Raw genomic sequence first — 26,840 nt, forward strand, 5'->3', positions numbered from 1 at the left:
GTTACTGAACATCAATTCTAACCCATATCTTCACAGGTTTTAACTCTCTTTAACCTACAATACAATAGAATTTAAAACAAATTCATTGAAACATTTTATCATCAAGGTCATTTTATCATCATGTCTGTAAAACCAAGTGCAAGTGACACATAAAGTCCTTGGAAAGTACCAATATATGCCCTGTTTTTGTTCATTTCCATAGTTACAACAATCAATGAAAATTGTCAGTAACAGTAAGTTGCTTCCCAGTTCCAAGATTTCAGGCTTTTGTTGTGTCATGAGGCAGTGGCTATGGTATAACTTGATTAGCAAAGACACAATTGAAAATTTTACTATAAATTGTTTATCTATAATACTTATCCGCAGATTACCCTGTGTCTAATGTATAAAAACCATGATGACGCATTACGCAAGGAGGCCTGGAGAAAGCACCAACTCCAGATATGCTATACTCCAATACTTGTATGGGTTGCTTCTGGTGTATTAACCCCTTGGCTTACAAGACACAAAGATTCTAGGGAGTGGGCAGTCCAGAATCGATGTGGTTTCAAGACAAAAGGACGCAGTTTGGCAAGTAGACCCCGCCTCTCTGCGATTTATCAGAAGACCCCAGTGAATTAAAGTCTAAGACATTAATCTGGACAGCCCCTGCTTCTAAACCATCCCCCTCGATCACACGCTGGATGGCAGTAAAAGGGAAGATGGCCTGGTGCTCAACTCGTTTAATGTTCAGTACCAATCAATCATCATAAGATGAGAAAGGAACTTAGGAGTGGAACGCTTTGAAAACCCGTAGGAATTCGGAAAACAACAATTCACTGACGTAATTGTTCGCAAGAGTAGAGGTCAGCCAGTGGATGAAGTACAAGATTGGCCTCACAGTCTATAGAGTTATGGGTATGACAGTATTACAATGCCCGGCTTCGGTGAAGATGAAGGTGATCTATGCCCAGGATAAAGTAGAACAATATGAAAAGATAATATCAATTTCTTCTGTTGAAATACGAGGTAGCATGACCATCGCAAGGAAGGCTGCTCCTTCATCTGCGTTGAGGGGTCAACAAAAGTTGCTGCGCTAGCACCAAAAGGCTAAACTGGTGCAAGCCTTCCACATCAATGATGGATAGATCTCGTAGATAGTGTGAGACAAGTGAACTCCAGAAACAACCATCCATGTTGGCATTAAGAGAACAGTAGTGTAGTGCCATTGTTGAAGCCAAAGCTTGTGTCTCGTGAGGGCTAGCAGTAGTAGGTTGCGAAAAGTCATCGTAGGCGTAGGCACATAGGATGGTTGAACGCATTCAAAATGCAAGGGTTGTACGAGAGAGTCTGCTGATGAAGCTGTAGACAATAGGGTGAAAAGTCTCTTGCGTACCCTACGTCGGTCTTGAGATGCAGAAAGGTACACTTGTAATTATAATGCCCTAACCATGCAGAGTGAGAGATCCTCAGTGTCGTCGGGCCCCATTATCATGGACAGTGGTGGAATGACAAAAAGTCTATCTAACTCTCCGGGTAACTGATTCTTGGCAATGAAGTTCAATCTTAGTCAAGAAATACTTTGCCATGCCTCTTCCATTCAAAGTGCACTCGGTTGACATCCAGGGCATGAAGTTCCGAGATGTCTGCAGCGGTTGCAAGGGCCACTAGGAAGAAGGTCTTGAAGGTAATACACTCGAAATATTTCTCCCCCAGAGGCTCGTACTCATTCGTAAGTGAGTCAAAATTGTGCTGTTTTGCCAAGTTCCCCTTTCCTTCCAGACACTTTGAATCTTTCATACTGTTGATGCAACAATCTGCCGGCCTCACTCTCAGTGGCTGTCTTTAAACTAGGAGAGTCCTGGGCTTCAATCAACATGTCAAGCAAAGGCTTCACATGATCATGACTGTGAGATGTTAGGAAAGCTTGAAGAAGAAGCCTTTCCAAGCCTTCGAGTACAAGCTTGTGTACCCGCATGGCGTGGTTGTAGTGTTTTCCTGAGATAAATTTTGCAACAGAGCCGCTTGCACATATTCCAGACTCTATGAATATTTCAGAAAATCCACTCCCTTCCATTCTCTTTCCTAGAGCTCCGAAAATAGCACAAACTGTATGAAAGACTCCAAGGCGTACTATAACATTCTCAAAACATCTAATGACAGAGCTTTCTTTGCAACTGCAATATCAAAGGTAAAAATAGTGTAGCTTTTATTAAGTTGATCGCTTGCTTCTTGAGATATTTCCAGGAGATGTTGAACTGTTGCATTGTCAGTGACTGGAGCATTCACTGGTGTCATGTAATCCACAACTGATTGCTTCTTGTCGACCTTCTGGCTCACACTTGACAACCATCCCGTTCACCCTGGAACTTCTCCTGACTTGTGAATTCTGCAGAGTAGCCAGAGAATATCAGATATCACTGCATCTGAATGACTAGCAGGATCATCTGTTCTTGTTCTCTGGATGTCAAAGTTTGGCCCAGGCTTTCCTTTCCAGTAACAATTCGCAAGTTCTCTTTCTATAGGGTTCACAGATCTAGATTTCTGTATGATGTTACCATGAGCGGTGTGTGTTGTCCCTCTTCCTGAAGGTGTTTCTTCATTGAGAATCAAAGTTATCCCAACAAAAGTGAATCACTTCTGTTTGTCCTGGAACAGCTGTAGCTGGGAGAATAGAGTTGCTAGATGTGATCTTGTTGCAAATGGATGTTTCCAATCCAAGATTTTGACAATAAGACTGACAATGTCCAAACCGATTAAGAAGAGTCAAAATCTCTGCACTGCCAGTCCAGTGTCTGATTGTCATTGCAAGAAGCAAATGCTGTGGTAATGTCCACTTGCCATGAGTTGAAGCAAAGCACAGATCCTGGCTCAATGAGTTAAAGAGTCGCTTTGTTTTGTTGCTGGTTGAAGAATAGGCTTTACCAGATAGTACGTGAGCCACCAAATCAAGCAGAAGAGGTGGAAGTCCTAGAGAATGATCCCTGAGATCTTTAGCTGATGGTGGCCACGGAAGAGAAGTACAACTCTTGTGAGCTTCTAAGATCAATCGTCTCAAAAAACACTTTCAGAATAGATACGATCGCTATGGTGATTAGGCTGCCAAAAGCTTATTTTTACTTCCAAAATGTCTTTAAATTTTATCCTTGAGTTTGTATGTATTGTACTCTTCATTATGCACCTAAGAACTGTGAGTAAGAATGTGGTTCAGGTATTTCTCTTTCAGCATAGTCATCCGTTCAATTTTACCCTTTTGGATTATGTTTTCTTCAATATAGGAGAAGAGATAGCTGAAAGCTGTTTCATGAGCATCCAATCTGCAGTTGTAGTCATCTTGGGTGCTTCTGTTGTGTCTCTCAGCAGCTTCTGCGCATGTGTAGCTGCGTCTGCATACATTGTGATAGTGGCGCCTCTTTGGCGACAAGATCTGATCCCAAGATATCACAGAGAAGCGAGTCATCCTGTTTTCATTCAGCAGCTTCCACTATCGATTTGGCAGCAGTTTCGGTTACACACTTAACAAGTGGCTGGATAACGTTTTTGAACTTCAGTTTAGATTTTCTGCAAAAGATGCATTTGTCGTCAGGAAAAAAACACACCCGTAAATGTATCTGATCATCTTCTCTTTGGTCGAGGTTCATTTGACTTGCTGTAGAGGCTGGAAGTGTTGGATCATCTTTTAAGACGGTTGATGTTCGCGAAGTTTTGATAACACCATCTGTGGTATCCATGAATTTTTGCATTGAGAGTCTTTGGTATGAGAGCACAAATATCATCTAGTCGGATAGTTGGATCAGTCTGTGACTGTCTAAACAGTACTGTATCTGTTATCTTTCTTGAACTTATATCAGTCAGTTGTCTCACGAGGGTTTTTTTCATTATGCTTGTAATGAATTATGCATTTCAGTGTCTCAGTACTCCAATGTACCTCACTTGATGCAAAATACTTGTCGTTTATTTGAAGGTTTCAAGGGATATGTTAATAAAAGTTGTCATGAGGAAAATAGTATCTTGCAGAAAAGTTTGGGTAGATTTAATTTTGAAAATTTGTACTTTTTAAAAAAATCACCTGTTGTGGGTGTTGTATTATCATTATAAGTGCATATGATTTTCACAGAGGAATTTATGTTGCAGCTCTTGAGCACAAGTTAAATTAAATGGAACCTTTTATTATCAACAAAGTTCATGCAATAAATATATCATTACATGTTATGTTCAATTGAAAATTATTGTATATCATTCTTCTTAGTTGATTTGTTTTATCCAGATATAAAAGAACTAAAAATACTCACCAGATTAACTGAAAAAGCAGCATACATGAGTTGAGAAAAAAGTCGTCTATTATCAGGGAGACATGTTTATTGCTGTAAAGGGACACAACTCTTGAAGTGTTTCCATACAACTTATGTTAGATCCTTTGTTCAGTGCTGGTCCTCAGATGAATATATTTAAAGGAATATTAAGAAATTGTTTTACATTGCTTATTGTTATTATTTTCTTTAACACAGTGTAACAGACATTGTAATTAACTGTAATATAAGTCAATTTTGATCATTTTAGAGCTATTGAAGCAAGAATACTTTCTTAAAACAATTGCCAACTAGAGTGTGTAGAAAAACAGCTAAGATTTGATGTTTCCCTTAGACGCAATGCATTTTTCCAAGTTAAAGTCTTCTTGTGCCTCTAACTAATTATTGAAGCTTAAATATTTTTTTTTTTTTTTTAATTTATTTATTTTTTTTTTAACATCTTTATTTCCACATTTTACATAGTACATGAAGAATGCATTCACATAAGTATATTCATACAAATATTCACATACAATATATCAAGTATATTCGATACACACTCACAAATCCCCTTCATACAATGAATAAACATCCTTATATCTATCTCAGTAGCTCCAATACTAATAGTAATAATTAAATACATTTGTTATATGTTTTCTGACCTAGTATTTTCTGTAAATAGATCGTGGAGAGATGACCAGAAGGTAAAAAACTCACTGTTGCTGCATGTAGAGTACGCATTATATTTTGTAATTTTATGGTATTTTGATACCTCGCTTACTACATGTTTGAAACTTGGAACTTGTTCTTTTATTTTTTGTGTGTATATTACCAGTTTCACAACAAGACATATTGCATTTAGAGAATTATTGTTTTTCCCTTTAAATCCAAGTACGATGTTTTCTGGTGTAAAGTCAATATTACCTTCAGTTACAGTCATCAACCATCTGGTCAAACTCTCCCAAATCTTTTTAACATGACAACAATTACAGAGTAGGTGGACAATTGTTTCTAGTTCCTTTGAACAGAATGTACACAAAGGTGTGTCCTTTAGACCGATCCTATTTAAGAAAATATTTGTGGGTAGAATATCATACAATATCTTCATCTGTAACCATTTCAAATTGCTACATTTTGTGGATCGTTTTGCCATCATATATATATTTCGTAGCATTGTGTTATCATACTGTGTTTCAAAGACTCTTTCCCACTTTTTATGAGCATAAGACTTATTGTAATTGGAGTCCAGTAAAGAAAGGTAAAAAGTTTTGGTGCCTTTGACCTTTAGATTAAGCTTGGATATGTTAAATGGTAGTATTGGTGAGAATGGGAGTATTTTAGGTAGAAGGATTTGTCTTCTCTTTAAGCAGGCAATTATGGAAGATTTAATACTGTGATATCTTAAGATATTTGTTTCAAATTGGTATATTTTTTGTAGTTCTTCGTAAGTATAGAATTCCCCTGTGGTTGGGTTCATTAGATCATATATAAAGTGTATTCCAGCATTGTACCAATTGATTATAAAATTTGTTTCGTTACCTATGCTAAACATATAATTAAACCAAATACATTGATTTAACATGTCATTTGGGTTTATTATCTTATAATGCTTTTGTAAATATGATCCCCATGCAGAAATTACATCTCTCCAAAATGGATTTCTTGTGTATGGTTTTATATGTTTTTCCAAATATTCAGGATCAGCTAACCAAAGTCTTCCGTAATTAGGTATACAGTTATCCACTAATGATTTCCATTTGCAGTTACTGGAATATAATTTTTTTATCCATGTTATTTTATGTGCATAAATATTATTCTTAATGAGTGGGACACTAATTCCTCCGTAATCAGGTGGCATAGCCAAAACGTCTCTTTTAATTTTGTCTGGTTTATTTTTCCATACAAATTTGAAGCAGGCTTGTTGAAATTGATTTATTATTTCATCTGGGGGTGATGGAAGTGAGGAAAATAAATGGTTTAATTTTGCAAGCAGTAGTGATTTCAAAACAGCATTTCTACCGATTGGAGTAAGTGTTCTTATTGACCATAATTTCATTTCCTTCTCTATCTTTTTGAACTTATCATCGTAATTCAGTTTCACCATTTTGTCAAGGTCTACATCAAACATAATACCCAGTACCTTGAAGTCGTTTTGACTCCAATCTAAGTTCCAGTCTTTACAGAGTTTATATCTACATCTTTTCTTTGAACCTATCCAGATCAGTCTTGTCTTGTCAGCATTAATTTTCAAGCCAGAAAACCTTGCAAAAAAGGATAAAATGTTCAGTAAGGCATATAGGCTACTCTCAGTGCCATCTAAAGATAAAGAGGTATCGTCAGCAAATTGTGCAAGAACATATTCAATACTTCCTTTTTTAATACCTTTTATATTTTTATTATTTCTGATAAGTAAAGCTAAAATTTCTGCCCATAAAACAAAAATATATGGCGATACCGGATCTCCTTGGCGACAACCTCTGGCTATAGGAAAAAAGGTGCTAGCAAATCCATTGACAAGTTCACTTGATTGCATATCATTAAAAAAAGTTCTGATCCACTTCTGAAAACTAGGTCCAAAATTAAAGAATCTTAATACCTTTAGTATGAAGTTTCTGTCAACTGAATCAAAAGTCTTTTCAAAATCTATTAGAACTAAAAGCCCTGGTATTTGGTAAGATTCTGTATACTCCATTAGATCGTATATCAGCCTTGTGACCTCACCAATATATCTTCCTGGTACAAAGCCTTTTTGATCATCATTTATTATTACTGGTAATACTTTCTTCATTCTATTAGCTATAACCGCTGATGCAATTTTATATGATGTGTTAAGAAGAGAAATTGGCCGCCAATTTTTTAAAAATAGTTTTGGTTTGTTTTCTTTTGGTAAGCATGTAATTAATCCTTGTTTCTGGGTGACTGATAGATTTTCGTTTTGATATGCATAATTTAACGAGTTTATTAAGAATTTGTTCAAGTCTATCCAGAAGAATTTTATAAATTCTGTTGTAAACCCGTCTGGTCCGGGACTTTTTTCATTTTTCATTTTTTTCAATGCTTCTAGGGTTTCCTCATATGTTAGTTCTCCCTCTAAAGTTGCGGTACTGTCTTCATTTAGTTTTGGTATATTGTATTTCTTTAACAAATAATCAAGATTAATTTGTGTGCAGTTTTCATTTTTATACTGCAAGGAGTGTGTGTATTTTCGCGCTGTGAGAAGTTTATAACAGGATGTTTTGGTGAGTGAATATGTGGATGAAGCTCAGAAAACACCTGATTTATACTAATATTCATTATGTACTATGTAATTCTCTACTTGCGCACTCACACTTCCGTAGTATACGCGGATATGTAGCTTACAACCGTGAACCGTGAACGGAACATTATCCTTTTACTAGTGATGAACTACTTGAATAACTTAGTTCTCCACTACACGTTGACAGCATTATATAATAGTAGATATTCTCATTATAAAATGTTACTTGCTCAGGCAGAGTGTACATTTCTATTTTTTGACACTGCAAGGGGTGTATGTATTTTCGCGCTGTGAGGAGTTAATAACAGGATGTTTTGATGTGTGAATATGTGGATGAAGCTCAGAAACCACCTGATTTATACTAATATTCACTATGTACTATGTAACTCTCTACTTGCGTACTCACACTTCCGTAGTATACGCGGATATGTAGCTTACAACCGTGACCCGTGAACGGAATATTATCCTTTTACTAGTGATGAACTGCTTGAATAACTTAGTTCGCCACTACACGTTGCCAGCATTATATAATAGTAGATATTCTCATTGTAACATGTTACTTGCTCAGGCAGACTGTACATTTTTATGTTTTGACACTGCAAGGAGTGTATGTATTTTTGCGCAGTGAGGAGTTTATAACAGGATGTTTTGAAGTGAGAATATGTGGATGAAGCTCAGAAACCATCTGATTTATACTAATATTCACTATGTACTACGTAGTTGTTTTTTGTTGTTGTTTTTTATTTACTTACTTACACTTCCGTAGTATACGAGGATGTATATTTTACACCCGTGAACGTAACATTATCCTTTTACTAGAGATGAACTACTTGAATACCTTATTTCTCCACTACATGTGGACAGCATTATATAATAATGGATATTTTCATTATGAAAGGTTGCTTGCTCAGTCAGAGTGTGCATTTCTACTTTTTTGGGGGACACTGCAAGGAATGTATGTATCTTCACGCAGTATGGAGTTGATAATAGGATGTTTTGACATGCGAATATGTGGATGAAGCTCAGTAACCATCAGATTTATACTAATATTCAATAGGTACTATGTAATTTTCTATTTACGGATTCACACTTCCGTAGCATATGCAAATGTAAAGCTTACAACCGCGAACGTTACATTATCCTTTAACTAGAGATGAACTACTTGAGCAACTTAGTTCCCCAATACATGCTGACAGCATATTATATAATAATTCATTATGAAAGGTTATTTGCTCAGGCAGAGTGTATATTTTTATTTCTTGACAATGCAAGGAGTGGGTATACATTTGCGCAGTTAGGATCTCATAATAGAATTGAACACTTAATTGATGTAACTCACTGTTTTAGATATGTATCAGCTTCGATAATACAATATCTGATATTACGCAAAATATACCCACATAGTTGCATTATAACTAAACACTTCATGTCAATCCTCTTAAAAAGTAAGGTGTGTACCAAAGAAACCACAAATTTTCCCGGTTTTCAGAAGCGGGAAGCACTTTTATACTCACAAGTTTGAAATGTTTTATACTTTGTTATCATACACAAATAACGAAAATTCCACAAAGCATGTTACTGACATATACACTTTCACAAATCCCATTCTATACCATTGTTACGACTACAAACCATTCGAATTAGATACACTCCACATCTTTGAAAATGGCTGAAAAGGAAAAAAATAAGATTATGTCTTTAAACTGTAGGGGCTTAAACAATTCATTTAAAAGAAACAAGGTGTTCCGATTCTTACGAAAAAAAAAGCCCACATATATTGCTTACAAGATGTACACTTTACTAAAGAACAAGAACAAATCAGTAAACAACAATGGGGCTACAATCATTGCTACATGACATCATTTAAAAGTAATGCTAGAGCAACGGCTGTCTTTTTTAATAACAACTTTGAATTTAAAGTTGAGGATGTGGTTGCCGATAATGAGTCAGGAAATTATGTAATATTAAAAGTAAATATATGTGAAAAAGTCTACACAATAGCAAGCATATATGGCCCAAACCAAGATACGCCAGAATTTTATGATACAATTAAAGATCATATGGACCGCCTAGGAGGAACACAAACTATTTTATGCGGAGACTGGAATTTAGTACAAGACCCTAGAAAAGATACCTTTAACAATAAAAATATTAACAACCCAAAGGCCAGAGAAAAAAATATAGATCTGATATACGTTTTAGATTTAAAAGATCCATGGAGAGAAACAAACGCTTTCGAGAAAAGATTTACCTGGCGCCAACCTACTCCAATTAAACAAGCTGGACTAGATTATTTTCTGATCTCTCATAGTTTATTACAGAATGTTATCAAGTGTGACATACATCCAAGCGTAGATTCAGATCATTCACATATTTCTATGACATTAGCTCTATCTGAAACATAAAGAGGAAAAGGTTTTTGGAAATTCAACAATTCTTTATTACAAGATCCAAAGTATGTACAATTAGTTAAGGAAACTATTAAAAGCACGTTGACCAAATATAACACAAAAACAGAAGACCAAACTCCAAAATACCAAATTAATGATCAACTTCTATGGGAAATGATTCTTATGGAAATCAGAGGAATAACAATTTACTATACATCAACAAAGAGGAAAAAAGATAAGAGCAGAATCAATGAACTAGAAACATTATTGCATGATTTAGAGATAGAATTAGATAACAATGACAGTTTACAGGCCAAAGAAGAAATTTTAAAAAGAATAAATGATATAAAAAGTGAACTTAATGAATTTGAACAAATAAAACAAAGGGAGCATTTATTAGATCAAAAGCAAAATGGACAGAAAAGGGAGAAAAACCAAGTAGATACTTTTTAAACTTGGAATTTAGAAACTTTCTAAACAAGTCTATATCAGAAATTAAAAAACCTGATGGATCAACTATTAAAGGTCAAGAAGAAATACTTAAATATTTTATTGCTCCTGACAGAGTACAGTTATTAGGATGTATTGTTTTGAAAATAAGTAAAAACTCACTTTTCCAAATATTTAACCCCTGACCCCGTTTGAGGGGTCACGGCAGGAAAAATACCCCACACCCAGACTACAATAAACCATCTCAAACTCTTTTCATGCTTTAAGTATAACTGTAACATAAATATTGATCATTTTAGAGCTATTGAAGCAAGAATACCTTCTTAAAACAATTACCAACTAGAAAGTGTAGAAAAACAGCTTTAAAGTTTGATTTGTCCCTTAGATGCAATGCATTTTTCAAAGTTAAAGTCATCGTGTGGCTCCAACTAATTAATGAACCTTAAATATTTTCACTGTTCCTGATAGAAAGCAGTTATTAGAATGTATTTTGTCAAAAAAAAGAAAAACTCATTTCGTCAATTTCCCCAAAAGGGGTGTGTGGGGGTGTGGGGGTGGGTATGTGTGTGTGTTTTGCACGGCGGTGAAAATTCCCCGCACTCAGGCTGCAGACACCTGGAATTTGAATGTACGTATGATAAGCTTTCAGAAAAATATAGTCTTCAAAATTCCCCTATATCAGTCAACTCTATCAGTCCATGGACTATCTCAGGATGACCGAGAGGTCCCGAGTCAGCTAGTTTAAACAAGTGTAATAAAGACTGGTGTTCAGGGACAGTGGGGACTTTAACACCCAAGGCTGTGTCTATTACAGTACTGCTGGCTGTCAGATATGTAGACAGCGTGGAACCCTTCAATTTCCTGGAAGTATGTAAGTGCTGTTACTCGGCAACTATCTGAGGTCATGCTGTGATAGGGAAAGTGAAGTCATTCGTCTTGCAAGAAGCCTCATAATTTTTCCATTTGTCATCGTAGAGGGCCTGTGTACAGGAACGATTAGCTGTAGTAATAGCCGTAGCCACCTGCTTCTAGTAACCCTTAGTGATCAAGGATTAATGCAGATGCGCCATAAGTGTAGATTGAGCATCTGTGGAGACCAATGTAGCTGATCTGAGTGAGATGGGATCACTACGTCAGCGCAGTTTTGGATTTGTATCTGTGAGTTCTAGTAGGTCGACAAACCAACTTCTGGACGATCACTAAGGCACGACAAAAAGCAGTGTGAAATCCTGTGTCGATCGTAGTTTGAGTAGAACTCGTGGAAGTAGTATACAGGATATCGGTTCAAGATCACTTTTGACAAAGCCATTGTAAAGCTTTATTTCATAAATAAAGCTTTTATCAGGCCCCTAATCTCTTCCGCTATTGTATATACCACTTTTAATCCCCAGCCAACTTCCTGGTCACTATGACCGCGAGCCAACACTCCCCGGTGGCCCTTAAATTTTATCCTGAGTAGGCGCTTACGTTCGTTTATGTAGTCCTTTTCCTTCTCGTAGATAAGCTGGTGCCGGACTACGTTTGCCCCGTGGGCTTTACATAGGCAGTAGTGGCATTTCACTCCGATACCGCACACGGAGCATGTGTAGTTCACGAAACCATTTCTGATGCTCCTCATATGAAAACCTTGGAATTATGTTCACTCCTAAATTATCCTGGAGTAAAGCTACATCTTGCCTTGCATCACAAGCTAGTAAGGCAATATTCTCTGTTAAAAATTTCCAAAGGAAACTTGGCAGCATTAATTGTACAGATTTATTTAAAATCTTTGATTGTATGATATCACCCATTCTCTGTTATGGGTCTGAAATCTGGGGCACATCCTACTGTAATACTATTGAATCTGTCCATATTAAATTCTGTAAATATGTCTTGAAACTTGGAAAATCCACCTGTAACAATATGGTCTTGGGTGAATGTGGAAGAGTGCCTTTACAGTTTACTTATACAACCGATGCAGTGAAATACTGGTGCAGACTTCTAAACAAGCCTGACTATAGATTACCAAAACAATGTTATTTTATGCTATTATCTTTAGACAGGGTAGGACGAAATTCATGGGCAACTAGAATTAAAAATATTCTTTTTCAATTTGGTTTTGGATTTGTTTGGATAAGTCAGGAAATTGGTGATCACAAACTATTTATGGAATCATTTAAACAGAGACTACATGATAATTTATTTCAATCTTGGCATTCATCTTTGGACAGTAACTGTAAATGTCTTTACTATAAGCAATTCAAATCTTTGTTAAATGTTGAGAGCTACTTGATAAATAATGATATCCCTCAATATTTAAAAACTATATATGCCCGATTTCGGGGCTGAAATTTTAAACTAGCAGTTAAAACGGGCAGATACACTGATGTTGCATATAATGAAAGGCATTGCCTGTTCTGTAAATTAAATGGTATCTTAGTTGTTGAAGATGAATGGCATGTGTTTTATATCTGTGATGCATATTCTCATATAAAAAATAAGTACATATTAATTTTATATCAATATTACAGAGTAAAAATGTTAATATTATCAAGGATGTATGTCTATTTTTATACTTAGTTGACAAGAAACACAAATCTAAATGAAATATATATGTGCTCTACATATCATCAATTTATGTACATGTATTTTGGGCCGGAGGCCTGTTACTGAAATAAAATTCTGTTCTGATCTGTTCATATGAAAACAGCAGCACCCCTCAGTCCTACATCTCCTACCACAGGTCTCGGTTTTCCCCATAAGCACGTACTGACACCAATACGGAGCTGGTCTCATCTTTGGTATACTCATATGGGTACCTAGTTTAATTGTTTTGCGATTAACACAGTTGCTGCTAGGCACAGCACGACGAAGGCCACTTCCCGGTCCTTTTGCCCCTGGGAGGGTGCGTAGTACTGAGACAGTGTGGGTTTACCGAGGGGTTCGAGCTGTTTGCCGGTCAGCAGGTAGTATTCTTTCACGTCATCGTCGACGTCATTGAACGTTCGAACGGCATGGTTTTCACGCTTGAATTGGTCGTTAATGAAATCGAGTCTCTGCATACGTTTCATCGCGTACTCAGCTTCTGCGGCCTGCAGTTGCTCCACGGCTATATAGTGTCGTTTTCGTTCCGCTTCTACCTCGGCCGTGTTCGACACCCGTAGTTCCGAGAAGAGGTAATTGCTCCCGGAAAATGCCAGGGAGTTTACTAAAGCCCCACCGAACATCATAGCGATCGGAGCCATCCTATATACACCTATATTTATATCAAAAGATTTCCTGGTGCGATCCCTTGTTTCACGAGGATGTCCTTGGTAGCCATCGCCATACCCAGGTTCATGATGAGCATGCCCATATCCTGCTGGTCAAAATCGAGTTTGATAGTCGGTTGTTTAAGGACCATCTTGGTCAGTCGAGCGTATGCTACGGCTAGGCCAGCGACCACGGTGGCGTGGTATGCTTCGTTAATGAACGTTTTCCCCTCAGACATGATGTATATGATATCGAAATATATTTTTAATTATAACATAATATGGGGGTTGACCTCTACTCGTGTCTGTGGGGTTGGCTTTGGGGATTTACTACGTAGCATGAATAATGAGAGAGCAGTAGCAGCAGCAGCCTACAGCTATCCACAGAGTATAGTTACTCTTGTGATGCTTAGCCAAGCCACCTTTTCTCCTGGCGGCAACTCTCTTAGGGTTCTTCTTCTTGGTGACTTGCGTTGGGGTTTCCTCCTCCTCTGGGGTCCGAGTCACTTCCCGATCCATCTTGTATACCATTACTATTATTTGTTAACTCATTAAATCAGCAATGCTTCGCCGTGATGATCGCCGCAGTTACCGGGGCTACCGTATTTGTGGTACAGCATGCAGCTGACAGAGCTCAAGGCGTGTTCTATGAACAGGTCTTCCTCGAGGTCCTCACACAAGTAAAGTCGGCGTTCCGGGGGAATGGGAAGTAAGTACGACGATATGCCGGTGTAGCTGCCATCATCTCAGCCCCGAGCCTGGACTTGTATCTCACGTACAGCTTGTCGACCTCATCAGCGGGCAGTTTCTGGATTTTAATCGGGGGTATAGTCCCCACCAAAGTATTGTTTCCCCTTCCCACCCACGATGAGGGCCACTAGCCTTTCACGCTTATCATCAACCCAGGAGCACGTATCTTCACCCTCGGATATCAGTTGTTCAAACAGTTCGTTGCACTCCATCCTATAATATATCATGCGATTTTTAATTTTAATAATGTAATACCCTGTACACACGAAATATAGTGAGATGAAAGTTAGGTTACACACGATGAGGATCTCAAAATTCGAAATTGTATATATTATGAGCGCCTCATTCATTTTTTTGAGGCACCCATGAAGGGCCACCTCCTCGTGGTGGGTGCTGGGTCACGCTAAGCGCCCTTCAACCCCCCGTTGTGGACCCGGGGGGATATTTGGTCCACCAACCCGTTTGCCGTGGGTTGCGCCCCTGTGTTGGTGGAGGAAGGGAGTCTGGTGGTTGAGGGCACTGGTTCCAGGAACAGTGTACCTTTGCCCAACACACCACTTCGACGCTTACTTCACCTGGACGGGTGGTTGAATGGGCCCGGTTCAACCAATCGGCTGGTCATGCTAAGCCCTGTACATGCATGTTTGTTATACAAAATTTTGAAACTATTCAATTTTTGTCAGTTGTCTTAGTTTTATGATAATATATTTGCATTTCGATCAAGTAACTATAATTTAGTGTTTTGCCTAGAGTCCTATGTCCAGAAGGCAGTGGCTCATGGGCCAATCTGGTGGATTAATTACTTGTTAATTATTCTGCTTGAGTATATCATCCGGGTATCCTTGGTGCTGCAAGTCGGAAATCCACTTGTTATAAGCATTGTCTTTATGATACTCCATGGTGGGTGGGGAGCTCGGATGATGAATCAATATATACTCGCCATGGAATACTGAAACCCCTCTAAGAAAACAAAACGTCCTCTTGACAACGATGATGACCAACGACCCTCCACTACAGTTGATTACTGGCCACGTTTCTTGATTGTTGAGACCTTGGATAAGACTCCCTTTAAACTGAATCCTTTTGCGATTTCAAAAGGTGTTTATGGCATAGCAGGAGAAGTGAAGACCGTTAAGCGCTTGCGTTCAGGATCACTTTTAATTGAATGCAACAGGAAAGCACAGGCAACGAACCTGCTATCGACAGATATGTTTGTTGGTGTTCCCGTTCTGGTCTCTGCTCATAGAACCTTAAACACTAGCAAAGGGATTGTACGAGACAGAGATCGTCTCTTTGCAGATATGACGGAGATTGATATCGTATCTGAGATGAAGGACCAAGGAGTGTTATTTGTCAGAAGATTTACCACCCGTAAAAATAATGAAACTGTACCAACAAACACATCTCTTTTCGTTTTCCGCTCCAAATCCTCCAAAATCAATCAAGGCTGGTTATTGCAATGTGAACGTTGATATGTACATCCCCACTCCTCTGCGGTGTTTTAAATGCCAAAAGTATGGACATGGTGTGAATAACTGCACATTGTCTGTTACATGTGCTCACTGTGCTGAGAATACACATGTAACAGAAGATTGTGACAATAGTTATAAAAAATGCGCCAACTGCAACGGTAGTCATTCATCTTTTTCTAAAGATTGTCCTATGTGGAAAAAGCAGATGGAAATAAACAGGATTAAATATACCAGAAATATCAGCTTTGCTGAAGCAAAAAAGTTTGTTCTTTCTACAGAACATACTGAAACCTATGCCTCCATCGCCAGCACATCAACCGTACCAACCCATAAAGAAAGTTCTTCAACAACCACTATTCTTACTTCCTCACACTCCTGCCAAACAGACTTGACATGGGTGAACACTGACGCTCCCAAACGCTTTTCTCCTGATCAGTCTACTCAGACGGAGAAATCACTTCCTGCACAGCAGACCCTCTCGCAGGGACAATCATCTCCTATTCCACCAGCTTCTATTCCACCAACTAGTTCTCAGCGTGAAAGAAAAGAGAAACACACCGGAAAGACCAAAATCAAATCAAGAGCAGAAACTTCAAAACCAGATCGAGCACCCAAAGGGTCAGATCAGATAAAGATGTATAATAAATTCGGGTCACTAGAGGATATGGATGTGTCTGATAGCATCCACCCAAGGGCACATAGCTTGTCGCCCTCCAAGACAGTGCGGGGTAGATCCCCAATCAACCCACCAAAAAGATAGTTTTTTTCCAAAAATATAATACAGTGGAATTGTAGAGGACTAAGGATTAATTTTAATGAATTACAGCTATTAGTCCAAGATTTTACACCTTCAGCATTCTGTCTTCAGGAAACCTATCTGAAACAGACAGATACATTTAATTTACATCAGTTCGATACCTATCATTGTTTTTCACCTCCAGGTGACAGGGCAACCGGCGGATCTTCAATACTTGTTAAACAGGATGTTATCCATAGTCCTGTTGAAGAGCAACCTCCTCGTGGTGGGTGCTGGGTAACGCTAATGGCTCTTTGCCCCCGTGTGGGACCTCGGGGTCGAATAGGTCCACAGCACCCCATTGCTGGTCGTAAGAGGCGACTCAAATTGGGCAACCCGTTTGCCGTGGGTTGCATCCCTGTGTCGGCAGAGGAAGGGAGTCTGGTGGTTGAGGATGACGGAACCGGCAATAGTGTTCACTAATCCAACACACCACTTCGACCCTAACTTTGCCTAGACGGGTGGTAGAATAGGCCCGATTCTACCAATCGGCTGGTCACGCCTTGCCCTGTGCATGGAATGTCTATACAAAACGTGGTATTACATAACACTTTTGACCATGTTCAAAATGTTAACAAATATTCTACGAAAACAAACTAGCCTCGCAGACCCATGCACAGAAGGCGGTGGCTCATGGGCCAATCTGGTGATGCTGACCTCCGATTTCTGTACGTCTCCAATTGATTGTCATGGACAGAACCATCCTGACCTTTAATCTGGTAGGCAGCTACAGCATTTCATGTCAAATTCGCTGGAGTATAACATCCCCTTATCCCTGGTCTTTGCAGCTTGGAGATCCGCTGCAATATAAGATCGTCCTTGTTGACACTCCACGGTGGGTGGGGAGAGGGGATGCCGAACCACATTACCCACGACATGGCTTCCCAATACCCCGGTTCAAAACGAAGACACATGGATACCGACAATTCCTCGTCTGACGAGAGTACGCCCCCCCGACCTGACTACTGGCCACGCTTCCTGATTATTGAGGCTTGTGACAAGCAACCTTTGCAATTGAACCCTTTTGCAATCTCCAAAGGTATCGCTGGTATCTGCGGAGAGGTTGCCAATGTCACAAAGTCTGATCTGGCTCTCCTGATAGAATGTACCCGGAAACACCAATCTTTAAATCTTCTCAAAATACAAGAATTTGTAAATATCAAGGTCGCTGTCTCAGCACACAAAACCCTTAATTCGTGTAGAGGCATTGTACGGGACAGAGCTCGATGCCTGTCTGACATGACTGAAGAACAAATTGTCAAGGAACTCTCTCAGCAATCCGTCACAGCCGTCAAACGATTTACCTTCAAAAAAGGATGGTGTTGTTCAACCAACGAACACCTATCTCTTCACGTTCGCGCGAGCAAACATTCCTGACTCGATTAGAGCTGGTTATTGTAGCATTGGTGTGGAGGTGTATGTCCCCAATCCACTCCGGTGCTACAACTGCCAAAAGTTTGGACATGGATCCAAGTCCTGTCGTTCCTCTGCTGTCTGTTACCGCTGTGGTGACAAGCATGAGGGCAACGACTGTACTAAGGAAGTGAAGTGCACAAACTGCGGTGGTAACCATATGGCCTCTTCCAAGTTCTGCCCAGTATGGAAACGCGAATCCGAGATACTGAAGATTAAACACAAAGAAAATATCTCCTTTCACGAAGCAAAGAAGAGGGTTGCAAGTCTAACTGCAGCCCCTTCAACCATCACCTACTCTGCTGCTGTCTCCCGTCCTACCATCACTACTGCAACCATCTCATGTCAGACCGACCTGACATGGGTCACGTCTTCTCAGCCAACTGAACTCAACACAACTCAGCCTATCTCAGCCACTCCATCTCCAACGCCAAAAGTCAAAACTTCTGAATCACAAACGCCAGAACAAATGCCAAAACCAGAGACAGAAACTGCGCGCAGAAAAAGGGAAAAAAAGAGGCTAGAGAGACTAAAGCAACTCGAACAACCGCCAAACACAAAACCAAAGGCCACCTCTCCCTCAGAGGTCCCCATCGAGGTCCATAACTCCTTTGGCCCTCTGGATATGGAGGTAACTCCATCTCCACCAGACACCAATAGGAGTTCATCAAACGCTTTCTCACGTTCACGTGACATGTCACCAGTGGAAGCACCATGAATCCACAAAACATTATCCAATGGAATTGCAGAGGACTTAAGAATAATTATAATGAATTACAGTTATTGATTCAAGACTTCAAACCATCTGCGTTTTGTCTCCAAGAAACCTACCTAAAAAGGACCGATAAATTTGACATCCGTCGGTACAGTTCCTACCACTTTTCTCCTCCCGGTGTAAAAGCTACAGGAGGCACTTCTATCCTGGTGAGGCAGGGCACCCTCCATAGCCCTGTTCCACTTAACACCAACCTACAAACTGTTGCTGTCCGCATAACTCTGAACATAGGGTTTACACTATGTTCCCTCTATCTCCTCCCACCTCAACTGTCCGCCTATCAGATCTTCAGAACTTATACGATCAACTCCCAAAGCCCTGCATAATCATGGGCGACTTCAACGGCCATAACCCCTATGGGGAGTAATGATACAAATAGTAAGGGAAAGATCCTTGAAGAGTTTCTCTCCAATAATGATGTATGCATCTTCAACGATGGATCAAACACCTACCTCCATCCTGCCACTGGATCATACTCTGCTCTCGATCTATCACTTACAGATTCTAATCTTTTAAATGAGTTCGAATGGTCGGTCCATGACGACCTTTGTGGAAGCGACCACTTCCCAACAATTCTTACTCCTATCAACCCCACGGATGAACCACCATCAACAAGATGGAATTTTACTAAGGCCAACTGGCCTTTATTCCAAAACCCTATGTTCAGAAAAAACTTAAGCCGGACAACTTCAGGAATGTTCCTGACCCCATGGAACTATTTTCAGACGTCCTAAATGCCATCGGAGACAAAAGTATTCCTAAGTCCTCTGCAAACCCGCACATACGCAAACCATGGTTTGATACAAACTGCAAACAAGCTAGAAAAATAGGAAGAAGGCGGAAAAATATTTCCGACAACATCCTACAGTGCATAACCTGAATGCTGTTAAAATGACAAATGCCAGGGCAAAACGTACCTTCAAACAAACTAAACGCCGGTCATGGAGGAAATATGTGTCCAAAATCAACTCCCGCACACCCATGTCCAAGGTGTGGAACATGATTCAAAAGATCAAGGGCAAGGGTCAAAATCAGGAGTTCACCACCTGAAAGATGGTGACTCCCTTCTAACAAATAAATCTGAAATTGCAAACAAACTCGGCGAAACTTTGGCAAACCACTCCTCCTCATCAAATTATAACCCTCAGTTCCAGAAATATCAAACCCAACAAGAAAAGAAACCAGTCAATTTTAACTCTGATAATGGGGAGGATTACAACGAAACGTTTTCCTCCATGAATTACGTACTGCCCTAGGACAAGCTCACGATACTGCGGCAGGAGCTGATGAAATCCATTATCAGCTTCTGAAACACCTCCCTGACACAGGCCTGGAAACACTCCTAAATATATTTGATGACATCTGACATCCGACACTTTCCCCTTCATGGCACAATGCCATTATCATCCCTATACTTAAAACCCGGTCGCGATCATACTGATCCCTCAAACTACCGTCCTATATCACTAACTAGCTGCGTTTGCAAAACCATGGAGCGCATGGTCAACAATCGATTAATCTGGTACCTGGAGACCAATAACCTCCTCAGTGACCTCCAATGTGGTTTCCGAAAACCGAAGTACCATTGACCATCTGGTGCGTCTGGAATCATTCATCAAAACTCCATTGTCAACAAACAACATGCAGTATCTATCTTTTCGACTTAGAAAAAGCATATGATACAACATGGAAACATGGTATCCTAAAAGATTTACACGAGTTTGGATTGAGGGGTAGACTACCTCAATTCATATCTCGGTTTTAAATAACAGACAATTTCAAGTTCGGGTGGGTTCCACACTGTCTGACTATTTCCACCAAGATCAGGGCGTCCCCCAAGGCAGCATCCTGTCTGTCACACTTTTTAGCATCAAAATTAACAGCCTCACTAACGTCCTGAACAGTTGCGTTGATGGGTCCCTTTTCGTGGATGACTTCAATATCTCATGTCGTGGTAAGAACATGCATGCAATAGAAAGGCAGCTACAACTCTGCCTTAACAAAATCCAAAAATGGGCCAATGAAAATGGTTTTAAGTTTTCAAAATCCAAAACAAATTGTATTCACTTTTGTCGTAAATACAAACCACACAAGGATCCAGACCTAACTTTAGATGGTACTCCCATCAAGGTAGTAGAAGAGGCCAAATTCCTTGACTCATATTCGACCGCCACCTGACATTCTTACCACACATAAAATATTTGAAAACCAAAGTGCTTGAAGGCTCTAGACTTGCTAAAAGTAGTTTCAAATACAGAGTGGGAGGGGATCAGACCACCCTCCTTCACTTGTACAGATCATTAGTTCGCAGTAAACTAGATTATGGCTCCATTGTCTACGGTGGAGCCTGCAAAAGCAATTTAGAAAAATTAGACTCTATCCACCACCAAGGACTGAGGCTCTGCCTGGGAGCTTTTAGGACCTCTCCGGTAGACAGTCTATATGCAGAGGCCAATGAACCTTCCCTTGAACAACGCCGCATTAAACTCTCACTGCAGTATATCACTAAATTACGTTCAAATGAGTCCAATCCAGCATACAATTGTGTTTTCAACCCGCTCTATGAAAACTTATTTCCTAAACTGCCAAGCCTGGTTCCACCACTTGGAATCAGGATCAAACCACACATAACTGCAGCTAAAATTGATCTCGACATCATTGCACCATACCGACTTCTATCCTCACCACCATGGCAAATGGTGAAACCACAGGTCGATCTCACCCTCACCAAACTCAAAAAGTCTGAAACAAATCCCTTGGTGTTCCAACAGGAATACAACCAGTTACGTTCTAAGTATAACACTCACAGATCCATTTTCACAGACGGATCCAAGGACGATGGCCAAGTTGCCAGCGCTACAGTCATTGGAGCCAAGACTGTCTCCTCTAGGATCCCCGACAACAGTTCCATTTTCACCGCTGAAGCCAAAGCTATCTTCTCAGCTTTGACCTACATTCAACAGCAAAATCAGTCCAAAACTTCATCGTATTTACAGATTCATTATCCTGCCTTCAAGCACTTCTAAATGTGACTTCAAGTCACCCAATCATCCTGGACATATTAGAACTGTACAACGACCTTCTACTGGCCAATATGACATCATCCTCTGCTGGTTGCCGGGTCACGTCGGCATAGCAGGTAACACTAAGGCCGATGCTGCAGCAAAAGCAGCTCTCGAAAAGCCCCCTATCTCCACTGCTAATCCCATACAGTGACTTCAAACCCACTATCAAAAGCTATACTCGGGACCTGATGCAAAAAGGTGGGACACTCAAGTAGGAAGAAACAAACTCCATGAATTGAAGCCAACAATCGGTTATACCTACTTGGGTTGTCAGTCAAGACGCGATGAGGTAATTCTACGACGATGTCGTATTGGCCACAGTCGATTTACACATGACTATCTGCTGAAAACGGATGGGGATGGACCCCCATGTGTGTCTCTTTGCGATGAGGTGATCACCGTCAAGCATATTCTGCTTGAATGCGTGGACTTATCGCCTGCAAGGGACTCACATTATGATGCAACAAACCTAAAAGATCTGTTCTCACGCGTGAGCGCCCATCTGATACTGAACTACCTGAGGGAAGTTGATCTGTATCATAAATTGTAACTGTGAAATGTAACAACCATAAATTGTAACTATGAAATGTAACAAACCGCCTGCCTTTAAATTTGATGCTATGACTTTTTCTGCTTTTGAATGACAATGTAATCAATAAATGTCTTTGAAATAAAACTCATTCCGAGTATGTACTTACAATATTTACTAATGCAAACTTGTTCTCGTCACTATATGGCTGGAAAAATGCCGATGTGACGTAAAGCTCAACTCAACTCAACTCAAGCAAAGGTTCCAAATCTGCTGTTCATCATCTTAAAGATGGTGATAATTTAATTACTGACAAGTCTAAAATTGCAGATAAAATTGGCGAAACTCTTGCCAAAAATTCTTCATCGGCAATTATGTCCCTGAGTTTCAGAGATACCAGAAACAACAGGAAAAGACTAAACTTAATTTCAAATCAAATAACGGTGAAGATTATAATGAAGTGTTTTCATTATATGAGCTACATACTGCCCCTGAGCAAGCTCATGACACTGCAGCGGGTGATGATCATATCAATTACCAGCTACTGAAACACTCTTACCTGAACCATGTCTGATGACACTTTTAGATATATTTGACTAAATATGGACGTCCGAAATTTTCCTCCCTCGTGGCGTAATGCCATTGTAGTACCAATACCAAAACCTGGCAAGGATCATACAGATCCGTCAAATTACAGACCAATATCTCTCACTAGCTGTGTCTGTAAAACCATGGAACGTATGGTGAATAATAGACTAACTTGGTATCTTGAAACCAATAACCTTATAACAAATATTCAATGTGGTTTCAGGAAAAATCGTAGTACCATTGATCATTTGGTACGTTTAGAATCCTTTGTTAAAAATGCAATCGGAAATAAACAACACGCCAGATCGATATTCTTTGATCTCGAGAAAGCATACGATACGACCTCCGAAGCATGGCATTTTGAAGGATTTACATGATTTTGGTTTAAGGGTCGCTTTACCTCTTTTATAACACAGTTTTTAAGAGGCAGGCAATTTCAAGTCCGAGTGGGTTCTACCCTGTCTGACCATTATAATCAGGATCAGGGTGTCCCTCAAGGCAGTATTTTGTCGGTCACTTTATTTAGTATCAAGACTAACAGTTTGTCAAAGGTTTTAAATGATTCAATTGATGGATCTCTATTTGTGGATGATTTTAATATTTCTTGTCGCGGTAAGAATATGCATACTATTGAACGGCAAATGCAGCTGTGTTTAAATAAAATAAATAAATGGTGTCTTGAAAACGGCTTTAAATTTTCTAAATCAAAACTAATTGTATACATTTTGTAGAAAATATAAACCGCATAAAGACCCAGAACTGTTTCTCAATGGCACTCCCATCAAAGTTGTAAAGGAGGCCAAGTTCTTGGGTTTAATATTTGATTCTCATTTAACGTTTCTTCCGCATATTAAATCCCTTAAAACTAAATGCATGAAGGCACTTGATTTATTGAAAGTCGTTTCAAATTCTAAGTGGGGAGGGGATCAAGCCACTATTCTACATCTATATCGATCATTGGTTCGCTCGAAACTTGATTATGGCTCCATCGTATATGGTGGAGCCTGCAAAAGCAACCTTCAACTTTTAGATTCTGTCCACCACCAAGGCCTGAGACTTTGTCTTGGGTCCTTTCGAACTTCTCCTATTGACAGTCTCTATGTCGAGGCCTATGAGCCTTCTCTTGCACAACGGCGTATATAAATTTATCCTTACAGTATTTAACAAAAACTCTATTCTAACGAGTCTAATCCTGCATTTAACTGTGTTTTCAATCCTCTTTATGAGGATTTGTACAACAAAAAGACTGCTCTTGTTCCGCCTCTTGGGCTAAGAATTAAACCATTCATTTCTGCTGCCGGCATTGATCTTGAAACTATATCTCCTTCCCGTCTTCTTTCTTCTCCGCCTTGGCAATTGGTTAGGCCACAAGTTGACCTAACATTAACTACATTTAAAAAATCAGAAACAAATAAATTACAGTATAAACAAGAATTTAGTCAATTAAGAAATAGATATAATACATACAAATCCTTATTTACAGATGGGTCCAAGGATGGTGGCGCAGTGGCATGTGCCACTGTCATTGGATCCCGAACAATATCTTCTAGAATACCGGATAACAGCTCTTTATTTACAGCAGAAGCAAACGCCATCTTAACAGCTCTTAAATATATTCAACGACATCCTAACCATAAACAGTACATAATCTTTTCCGATTCTCTTTCGTGTCTTCAGGCTATTAAAAATATTTCTTGTAAACATCCACTTATATTAGAAGTTATTGAATTGCATAATGAGCTTGCTACTGGCCAATGCGACATCGTCCTTTGTTGGTTACCCAGCCACGTTGGCATTTCTGGGAACACAATGGCTGATCTTGCTGCTAAGGCAGCACTCAACAAATCTGTGACACCACTTCTGATCCCATACTCTGATTACAAAGCTGCTATTAGAACTTACATCCGTGATCTGATGCAAAAGAAGTGGGACACCCAAGTAGGTATCAATAAATTACATGAGATAAAACCCTATATCGGTTACACCTACTTGGGTTGTCAGTCCAGATTTGAAGAGGTCATCATGCGACGATGTCGTATTGGCCACACTAGATACACGCATGCGTACCTATTGAAAGGTGAGGATCCTCCGTTTTGTATCCCTTGTGATGAGAGAACCACGGTCAAGCATGTCCTGCTTGACTGTGTTGAATTCTCCATCATAAGGGATAAATACTTCACTGTGAAAACAGTTAAGGATCTTTTTACTACTGTTAATTCTCATTTAATTCTTGGTTTTTTAAAAGAAATTGACTTAATGAATGAATTTTGAATAATATGCTGTGTACATATTTGTATTTTAATTATTGGTAGACTTGATTAATAACTTAGATTGTTAGTGGCTGTACCCTCAAAGGGGGTTGAAGTATTGTAAAATTATTGTCCTCCTGAGAGGGTACGTAAGTCCCAAAACATTTCAAGTAAATTTAAGTATACCAGGTGTTTTAATCGTAGTATTTTTGTCATTTTAATGTATGGCTAATTCTCGGTATAAACGCCAACAGCTGAAGGGATGGTGTAAATCCAGCTAGGGTCCATGCAGGTAGCAAAAGTAATGTAAGTCCCCATGGCCCCTAGTATGGTGATCTACCTTCAGTTGTTGGCGATCTATTGCCCATTTTTATATTGTGTTGTCCCCTATAGTTAAAATGTTTTAGATTCAATTACTAGTTTTACATATATATCTGTGATACTCTAGTTGCTTTACTGTCCTTTGTCGGCAGGTTTTTATAATATATATATATATATATATTGTTTTTCAGTAACAAATGTTCTCGTCACGATATGGCTGAAATATTGCCGATGTGACGTTAAATATTAACTCACTCACTCACTCACTCATTTTTTTGACCTTGTAGATGAGGCTGGAGAAGTTACCTCCCTTCCCTAAACAGTGACCCATTTAGAGATTGTATACGCCTGAGTATACACCTGAGCATAACAATGCCTACTGTCCTGGAGCTACGGTTCGTGTGGACTGAACACGCTATAGGTAACTACCTGAGGGGCTGGCGGATGAATGTAGACCAAACATAGACATCGACGACGTCAAACCCCTGATCGTTGGCAAAGTCAACGAGGAACTGACCGACCTGGGAAGCCTCAAATTCCAGATCACAGTGAAAATGTGGCTCGATAAACAGCAGGCGGACGACAGCACAGAGTACGTTAAGCCTTACTTCAGGGGTAAACAAGAAGTGCGACTCAACCCGAGACTGTAGACGAGTCCATCGACACCTCGCTTCAGCAACTACGAGAATACCTGGAACGCTACACGCACAGGGGTTCCGGGTGGGCCGTGGACAAAATCGATAAGGTCTACCTGGACATAGCTAACTACATGCCGTTCAGAGGTGGAACGTACCTGGACTTACCCCCCTACTACAAGAAAAAACATGCCATGGTCAACGTCAAGAACAGAGGCGATGATTGCATGAGGTTAGCAATCAGATCTGCCTTGTTTCCTGTCAACGTTAATTCGAACAGACCTTCGAGCTATCCCGAAGACGACGGACTCAACTGGGACAGCATAGACGAACCCACCCCCATATCTAAGGTCACCAAAATCGAGAAACAGCACACCCACATAGCCATCAACGTCTTCGGGCACGAAGGTAACAAAACGATCATGCACAGGATCAGCCCGGTGACTGAGGGATGCAAGACGATCACTATATTCATGATCCAGCGAGGTGACAAGTACCACTACGAGTGGATAAAACACTTCAGCAGGCTGTTGCACGACCAATCAAAATACAAAGGGAAAACACACTTCTGTGAACGATGCCTGCATGGTTTCACCCGGGCCGACCTGCTGGAATCACACCGGGAGGATTGCCTAGGCGTGGGGCAGACGGCC

General features: G+C 39.8%; 1 protein-coding gene across 1 annotated transcript in view; it reads right to left on the minus strand.

The window, feature by feature from the left end:
- The window catches only part of LOC124258206, a 61,254-nt gene that overhangs the window by 23,536 nt on the left and 10,878 nt on the right, over nucleotides 1-26,840 (minus strand). The window lies entirely within an intron of this gene.

This window comes from Haliotis rubra, unplaced genomic scaffold (assembly GCF_003918875.1).
Source record: "Haliotis rubra isolate DU_JTF1 unplaced genomic scaffold, ASM391887v1 Scf687, whole genome shotgun sequence".
Classification (NCBI taxonomy): domain Eukaryota; kingdom Metazoa; phylum Mollusca; class Gastropoda; order Lepetellida; family Haliotidae; genus Haliotis; species Haliotis rubra.